Genomic DNA, 9,964 nt, shown 5'->3' with positions numbered 1-9,964 from the left:
TTTTGATTCTTTTCCTTGTGTTCTCTGATCTTTGCCACTTAGCTGATTATCAGCTGGCCCTAGTGCCTTTCCTCAATTTCTAGGTCTGCCTGCACCTCCTAACTCCCATTCACTATGTAGTAGTGTTGTGGTTAGCAAGGAGATCAAGGATTCCCAGGGCAGTATCACATTCGTGCTGTGAGAGTATTTTCTATTTTTAGACCCACCCTTGTGAGTGCCCAGTAACACCACAAGGGTGGGACGTATATACAATGGGTGTCAGTGTTGGTCTGTTCCTCACTTTTGCAAAGGGTTGACTTCATCAGGATGCCCCACCCACTTACAGGCAACACTTTACAGTTAATAAACCAGATGTGATGCACAATATACTGATAAACTGCAACCAAGAAAAGTGTATCATACTGGTACTCACTGACTCCACAAACACAGTGTAACCAAACGAATGAGCTTAGTAAATGACACATAAACTCGTTTGTTTGATTACACTGTTTGTGCAGTCAGTGTCCACCAGTACCATACACTTTTCTTGGTAACACTACAGGAAATAAGTGAAAACTTGTTTATTAAAATGACAGACTTAGCACTCTCACATTACACATAAAAGACTGCTTCAGAGTCATTCACAATACATACAGCACCCTCCTTAAATAACACCATAATACATTATACCACCAATCAAATGCTTCCTATTTTCTTTTAAAGATATACAACATAAATGTAAAGTAATCTAATATAACTATACATTATTTAAATATATATAAAATGATAGCATTAGTCTAAAATTCAGTCACCAGTAAAAATGTAAAAATATATATTTTTATGCTAACTTGTTTCACTTGCAATTGAGAAAAAAAACAGCAACTTGCTTTTACTTATATAACCAAAGCCTTTTGTTTTAATATTGGTATCAGGGAAACAGCATCATTGAGTCTTGGTGTCACTGTAGCATTCAATCTAAGTTGCCATTTTACCTCTCTTGCCTCAACCTCCAGTTTCTCATCACCCTCATTTTCTGTCTGCAAAACTCTATCAATCACAAAAAAATACATTTTGTAAATTCAGCACATGTAGTACTGTGGAGATAGAGAGCATTGTTCATGTCTTTGTTTTTGCTGGCTCTAAGGTGCTCACTTATTCTATCCCTGCACCTACGTGTAGTTTTACCTATATAATATCCAGGGCAGGAGGTCCAAGTTGCTAGGTAAACCACATTAGTAGAATTACAATTACATTTGCCAGGACATTTTAAAGTTAAATGTGAACTAACTACTGATACATACGGGCCATCATTAATGAACTTGCAAACCTACAAGCCCCACATTTGAACATTAATGACCTATGCTGCTTTGATTTATTTTTGTTTCTGTGCCCTTCCAAAATGTTTTTAATGTTTCTACCCCTGCTGTAAGCTATCAGGGGTTTGTATCCAAGTTTTTCTTTGGTTTCTTGTTCAAGACATATCTCCCAACTTTTATTAATGATATTAACTATAGTTGGGATCAAATTATTGTAACGCAAAACAATGGAGTCCCCTTCCCTAGTTTTCTGAGTAATTGTGGTGGACCTCCACCCATTTGAAGAATTGGTTGATATAATACGTGCCTTTTTTCAATTATTTCACGTTTCACTTTCACCAAAACCTTTAGTGGGTGCCCCCTCTCCAAAAACAAAGCTATCAGAGTGTATAATTCATTGTTAAAGGTTCTCTCATCACTAATAAGCCAGGAAAACCTCACCATATGTCCTTTTATTATACTTCTTTGATGCTGAGGATGACAGCTGTTATAATGAAGTAAAGTATTAGAAAAGGTTTCTTTTCTAAAGATAGTACTATGAAGCTTGTCATCATACTCATTAACCCAAAGATGTATATCGAAAAAATCTATTTCTTTGAGAATCCATCTGGTGGTAAACTTCAAACATGAAGTTGTGGAATTCAAATGCTCAACAAATTCATTGGCTTCCCTTTCATCCCCTTGCCATAAAATTAAGATGTCCAAGAATCGGTTGTAAGATTTAATCTTTTCCATCATATATTTTCTCTCACATTCCAATAATACCAGGTTAGCAAATATGGGGGTGCATTTCGCCCATAACTACTCCTGATATCTGGTGAAATAACTCCCCCTCAAAGATAAGGAAATTGTTTCTCAGAATAATTTCCATAATTTCTATCAGAAAATTAACTTTGGTCTTGTCAATTTTATCACTTTTCAATAAACTCTCCTGAAACATCTCAAGTCCACCCTCATGTGGAATAACAGAGAAAAAGATTTATGACATCTATTGTCAAAAATGAATAACCTAATTCCCTATTTGATTTCAGTCTTTCAGGACAATGCCAGGAGTCCTTAACAATATGTTCGGCATCCCTCTACACTGGCCCTGCAATTTTATCCACCCATGCTGCCAAAGGTTCAGTTTTTGACTCCTTTGCTGATACTATGGGTCTAAAGGGTGGATTTTGTGGATTTTTGTGGACTTTATTGATGCCGAAAATTTGGGGAGTTATTGTTTTTTCCACTATAAGAAATTTCAAGTCATTCTGGTCAACCACATCTTCAAAAAAAATGCATCAGACAAGAAAAAATCAATTCTCATATAAGCCCTGTTAACTTCATTTCTAGAAATCCTGGAATAGATGGTGGGGTCATTGAGTATCTCGAACATTTTCGAGACATAATCTATTTGAGACATGATGACTAACTCCCCACCTTTATCCGGTTTCATAATCCGGAGGTTATCGTCTCCAACTAGGGCTGTGAGAACTTCCTTTTCTTCTTTTGATAAATTTCCTTGTCTGTCCCATTTCACTGCTGTCACTGCTCTCATCTCTTTTTCACACATTTTTTCAAATAATGCTGTTTCATAATTATTGGGGGGGGGTAAACACACTTTTCCCTTCCAAATTCCTAGGTCCCTCCTCCATGTGCAAAGTAGGATGCCCCTGAAAGAACAGTCTCAAATTAAGCTGTTTCACATATAATTTCAAATTGATTAAATTGTCAACTATGTCAGACTTAAACTCAGGAACAAAGGAGAGACTCTTTTTCAATAAATCAAAGTGCATTTCATCCACTTTTAAATCACTAAAATTGTAAATCGTGAAGCCTTGTTTTTTGATAATGTCACATTCTAACACACCGTCACAGTTTGTTACACTACTGGTCTCAGAGTCATTACAATCATTATACAAATCAGCCATATCGTTTACAATGTCATGTCCTTCCATCTCATATTGTCCAGTGTCAAAAGATATTAATTCCATCTCCTTCTCCCCCAACCCCTTTTCCTCCTGTTGTAGGAGTGGTTCTGTTGGTTCCTGGAGTTCCTGTTTGCTTGATTTTTCTAGCGTTATGATCTCCTGGGTTGAAAGTCCTGTTCTATAAAAACTTCCTCATCATCACATTCTTCACAAAAAGCATCACCCTCCTTTCTTGAACAATTTTGCATAGTATAATCATTCCCCTTCTCACTATATTTTCCAGCTTTATTAGTAACTCTAGCTGTACCATCAGCAGGATAAGCTCATTTATGCTGTTTGGTATTTAAATTGTACTTAACAAATACCTCCACATCATGTAAAACCTTACAGTATTTGTGATTATATTGTTCAAATAACAAATCGTTCACTACGCTTTGGTTTAATGCTGTAATTTCAGTTTGTAAAACAGACAACTTACTTTCGTTGTTCTTAATGATGATGTCAAGCATCTCTAATCCGGCTTTATCAAAAAGCCCAATTAGTTCTCTGTAAGCTGCTGTCCCTGTCTCTATCCCCATAGGGAGTTTACATAGTCTCAGCCCTTTCGGGACTTGCTTGAGCGAAAAAGATTTCTTTAAGAAAGCATTATCCAACTGCAATGATCTATACTTTTTACATAGTTTCTCAAAATTAACTATTTTTTTTGAAGTTTGGCCTGTTTGCTTTCTCAGCTACTACTTAAAACAAAATACTTTGGTTATATAAGAAAAAGCAAGTTGCTGGTTTTTGCTCAATTGCAAGTGAAACAAGTTAGCATAAAAAATATATTTTAAAATTTTTACTGTTGACGGAATTTTAGACTAATGCTATAATTTTATATATATTTATATAATGTATAGTTATATTAGATTACTTTAAATTTATGTTGTATATCTTTAAAAGAAAATAGGAAGCATTTGATTGGTGGTATAATTTATTATGGTGTTATTTAAGGAGAGTGCTGTATGTATTGTGAATGACTCTGAAGAAGCCTTTTATGTGTAAGGTGACAGTGCTAAGTCTGTCATTTTAATAAACAAGTTTTCGCTTACTTCCTGTGGCTGGGATTTTTTTATTTTTATTTTAAGTCAGTGTGTCTGTTGGCACTATTTGTTTTTATTTCTAGTTATTATCCTGCCCTGGGAATGAACGGATCCTTACTACTTTGTCTTTGAAATTGAAGCACTCTTGGGGGAACTGATTGCATCTGTGCAGAAGTTGTCTCCACTATTAACAAAGGATCGAGTGAGGGAAGATGGAGAGACTTCCCTAACCAGTTCTCAAGCTGAACTATTTACCCTTCATACACTGATATTAACAGAGAATGGAAATGTTGCTACGGCTGTGAAAAGTAATGCATTGGGTGGAAGAGATATCTCGAGCTGGTTGGCGGCACCAGAAGTAGAATTTGGAGAAGTAGTAGCTGAGAAAGCGAACATGCTGAACTTGAAAATGCAAATAGTTAATTTTGAGAAACTATGTAAAAAGTATAGATCATTGCAGTTGGATAACGATTTCTTAAAGAAATCTTTTTTCGCTTAAGCAAGTCCCAAAAGGGCTGAGACTATGGAAACTCCCTATGGGGATAAAGACAGGGACAACGGCTTACAGAGAACTAATTGGGCTTTTTGATAAAGCCGGATTAGAGACACTTGACATTATCATTAAGAACAACGAAAATAAGTTGTCAGTTTTACAAACTGAAATTACAACATTAAACCAAAGCATAGTGAACGATTTTTTATTTGAACAATATAATCACAAATACTGTAAGGTTTTACATGATGTAGAGTTATTTGTTAAGGACAATTTAAATACCAAACAGCATAAACTAGTTAGAGACACAGCTGATTATCAAAATAATCGAGCTTATCCTGCTGATGGTACAGTTAGAGTTACTAATAAGCTGGACAATATAGTGAGAAGGGGAATGATTATACTATGCAAAATTGTTCAAGAAAGGAGGGTGATGCTTTTTGCGAAGAATGTGATGATGAGGAAGTTTTTTAGAACAGGCTTTTCAACCCAGGAGATCAGAACGCTTGAAAAATCAAATGAACAGGAACTCCAGAAACCAATAGCACCACTCCTACAACAGGAGGAAAAGGGGTTGGGGAAGAAGGAGATGGAATTAATACCTTTTGATATTGGAATTTGAGAAGGAAATGTGTGTTTATCCCTCTAAAATAATTATGATACAGCATTATTTGAAAAAATGTGTGAAAAAGAGATGAGGACTGTGACAGCAGTGAAATGGGACAGACAAGGAAATTTATCAGAAGAAGAAAAGGAAGTTCTCATAGCCCTAGCTGGAGACAATAACCTCCAGATTATGAAACCAGATAAAGGTGGGGGAAGGGGGGTTAGTCATCATGCCTCAAATAGATTATATCTTGAAAATGTTTGAGATACTTAATGACCCCGACCACCTATTCCAGGGTTTCTAGAAATGAAGTTAACAGAGCTTATATGAGAATTGATTTTTTTCTTGTCTGATGCATTTTTTTGTAGGTGCGGTTGACTAGAATGACTTGAAATTTCTTACAGTGGAAAATACAATAACTCCCAAAATTTTCAGCATCTCTAACATCCACAATAATTCACAAAATCCACCCTTTAGACACATAGTATCATTAAAGGGGTCAAAAACTGAACCTTTGGCAGCATGGGTGGATAAAATTGCAGGGCCAGTGGTGAGGGATGCTGAACATATTGTTAAGGACTCCTGGCATTGTTTTGAAAGTCTGAAATCAAATAGGGAATTAGGTTATTTGTTTTTGACAATAGATGTCATAAATCTTTTTCTCTGTTATTCCACATGAGGGTGGACTTGAGATGTTTCAGGAGAGTTTATTGAAAAGTGATCAAATTGACAAGACCAAAGTTAATTTTTTGATAGAAATTATGGAAATTATTCTGAGAAACAATTTCCTTATCTTTGAGGGGGAGTTATTTCACCAGATATCAGGAGTAGTTATGGGGGCGAAATGCACCCCCTTATTTGCTAACCTGGTATTATTGGAATGTGAGAGAAAATACATTTTTGACACCCATATTCTGGAAAAGATTAAATCTTACAACCGATTCTTGGACGACATCTTAATTTTACGGCAAGGGGATGAAAGGGAAGCCACTGAATTTGTTGAGCATTTGAATTCCACAACTTCATGTTTGAAGTTTACCAGCAGATGGATTCCCAAAGAAATAGATTTTTTAGATATACATCTTTGGGTTAATGAGTATGATGACAAGCTTCATAGTACTATCTTTAGAAAAGAAACCTTTTCTAATACTTTACTTCATTATAACAGCTGTCATCCTCAGCATCAAAGAAGTATAATAAAAGGACAGATGGTGAGGCACTCCCGGCTCATTAGTGATGAGAGAACCTTTAACAATGAATTATACACTCTGATAGCTTTGTTTTTGGAGAGGGGGTACCCACTAAAGGTTTTGGTGAAAGTGAAATGTGAAATAATTGAAAAAAGGCACGTATTATATCAACCAATTCTTCAAATGGGTGGAGGTCCACCACAATTACTCAGAAAACTAGGGAAGGGGACTCCATTGTTTTGCGTTACAATAATTTGACCCCAACTACAGTTAATATCATTAATAAAAGTTGGGAGATATGTCTTGAACAAGAAACCAAAGAAAAACTTGGATACAAACCCATGATAGCTTACAGCAGGGATAGAAACATTAAAACATTTTGGAAGGGCACAGAAACAAAAATAAATCAAAGCAGCATAGGTCATTAATGTTCAAATGTGGGGCTTGTAGGTTTGCAAGTTCATTAATGATGGCCCGTATGTATCAATAGTTAGTTCACATTTAACTTTAAAATGTCCTGGCATATGTAATTGTAATTCTACTAGTGTGGTTTACCTAGCAACTTGCATCTCCTGCCCTGGATATTATATAGGTAAAACTACATGTAGGTGCAGGGATAGAATAAGTGAGCACCTTATAGCCACCAAAAGCAAAGACATGCACAATGCTCTCTATCTCCACAGTGCTACATGTGCTGAATTTAAAAAAATTATTTTTTTTGTGATTGATAGAGTTTTGCAGACAGAAAATGAGGGTGATGAGAAACTGGAGGTTGAGGCAAGAGAGGTAAAATGGCAACTTAGATTGAATGCTACAGTGACACCAAGACTCAATGATGCTGTTTCCCTGATACCAATATTAAAACAAAAGGCTTTGGTTATATAAATAAAAGCAAGTTGCTGTTTTTTTCTCAATTGCAAGTGAAACAAGTTAGCATAAAAAATATATTTTTACATTTTTACTGCTGACTGAATTTTAGACTAATGCTATCATTTTATATATATTTAAATAACATATAGTTATATTAGATTACTTTAAATTGATGTTGTATATCTCTAAAAGAAAATAGGAAGCATTTGATTGGTGGTATAATGTATTTTGTGTTATTTAAGGAGGGTGCTGTATGTATTGTGAATGACTCTGAAGAAGCCTTTTATGTGTAAGGTGAAAGTGCTAAGTCTGTCGTTTTTAATAAACACGTTTTCGCTTACTTCCTGCGGCTGGGATTTTTTAAATTTAATTTTAATTTTAATTTTTATTTTAAGTCAGTGTGTCTGTTGGCACTATTTGTTTTTATTTCTGGTCATTCAGTTTTCACCAGAGAAATTGAACCATGTATAAATAAATACAAAACCTGATCATTTGCTATCATAACTTAGCATGTAATTTCAAAATAGTATTTAAAGAGACAATATCATTTAAGCCAGGGTAGTCATTTGCAGGAATACTCTGGCTTAAATGACACTATCTCTTTAAATAGTGTTCTGAAATTACGTACTGCTAAGTTATGATAACAGTCAGGTTTTGTATTTATTTATTTATTTATATAGGTACTATGATGTTCTTGGTTTTCAGTAATTTTAATAGCTTTATATATATATATATATATATATATATATATATATATATATATATATATATATAAAATGACTTTTAGATAGTTTTTATCAATTTATCAATTTGTAATTAATTGTTGTTTCTTGATGGTTGGAAAATGAATGAATGGACTTTATTACATAGACTTACTTATTTTACATTTAAATGTGGTGTTCACATCTTTACTACAGTTCTGATGAAGTCTAATGGGATAAAAGTGCTTAACTGTGTCAATGAAAGGTTTATTTACTTTTACACCATGGCTCCAGTGGTGTGGAGTTGTCGGTCAGCCATTTACTTGATTTTGTGCTTTATCCTGGCTGATTTGGCTTGGTTGTATTGGTTTTAACATAAGTTTAATCAAATATGAGATTTGTTTCACTGTAAAACTAGTCCCAGTTGAGGCAACTGTGTTCTAGTTAGACAGAGTTTCTAGACCCTCATGGTAGGATTTTCCCAATGAGAAAAAGGGGTTGGCCATTTCTCATGTGTGGCCACAGCTGTAGTCACTGGGCAGTGGTCAGTCAATGTGTATGGGAAGATTATGGACATTTTACATCTCCAGTCATCCTAAATCATCTTTGATTCTCTCTCTCTCTCTCTCTCTCTCTCTGGTTAATCCCTTCCTCTAACATCCTGCACAATCATCTTTATTTTTGTTTTCATACTCTAAAAAGACAGTGGTATAACTACTTCATATAGGTTTCCCTGGCCCCTTCTGTCTTGGTCAGAATCATATCTAGCATGATGTCCTTTCTGGTATAGTCCTACTCCAGCTTTCTGAACCTCTTATGGGCCAAGACATCAATCAACACCCCCATTCCTTCTCCACCCAGGCTGATCTTGGAAGACTGAGATCTTCTTTGAGCATAAACCTCTTCCCCTTATCCCTATGTATTCTCTTATCTGGTCTCTCTCCCTACCTCCTCTCTTGAAGTGAATAAGAGCTGATAAACTGTAGGAGTATTCATACACTGTAGTAAATTAGGATTATTCATACACTGTAGTAATCTAGGAGTATTCTCTCCTCCCTCACAACCTTCATTGGTAGATGTTCTTCCTCACTCCAGCCATTCATTTAATGCAATCCTTTATGCAGATTTCTACTACATTTCCATCCCTCACTTTTATGCCATTCCTGAACAAATTACATTGAGGTACCTTCACATTCAAACCCTATTATTAATGGCCTATATTTCTTTGATTCAAGCAATGTTTGTTCTCTCTTCTTGCCTCACTGCTCGCAGTTCTCCCAGATGTTTAACTTAACTCATTATATTGCATAGTACTTCTGTACCCCGGACATACACTGAATCAGTCCCCTTTGTTCTTCTGCTATGCTGTATGTTAAATTTTTTTTACAGTGAATTACCTTTTATTAAATCTCATCTGATAATGTCAAAATAATTCAAATGAGTGAATAGACATGACCCTAAATCCTTGTCTCTGCTTCATTCTAGAATTATAAGATATAACTTGTTGGTTTATAAAAGCTAAGTACCCTGTCCATTGACCCTTTACTGTTGGGGTTCAGGTCTAGTATGTCAATGGAAGTCAAGAATGAAGAACTGTGTAAATTGAGGAGGGTACCAGTAAGGCAGCAGGTATATTCACAGGTGTTTCCTAGCCATGACTTAGCACCTATGTCTATCTTCATAGTCTGCATTATTGCACAATGGCTATACAAAGCTTGCTTATCCCACTGCCACGTGAAATGCTCATCTCTGGGGTCCATACTGAAGCTTTATAAAATATGTAATAGCTTTCTGTAATTTCTAGTCACCCCCATAC

This window comes from Protopterus annectens, chromosome 9.part0 (genome assembly GCF_019279795.1).
Source record: "Protopterus annectens isolate FY-2018-M chromosome 9.part0, PAN1.0, whole genome shotgun sequence".
NCBI lineage: Eukaryota > Metazoa > Chordata > Ceratodontiformes > Protopteridae > Protopterus > Protopterus annectens.
The sequence above is the reverse complement of the archived record's forward strand: the minus strand, read 5'-3'. Positions refer to the sequence as shown.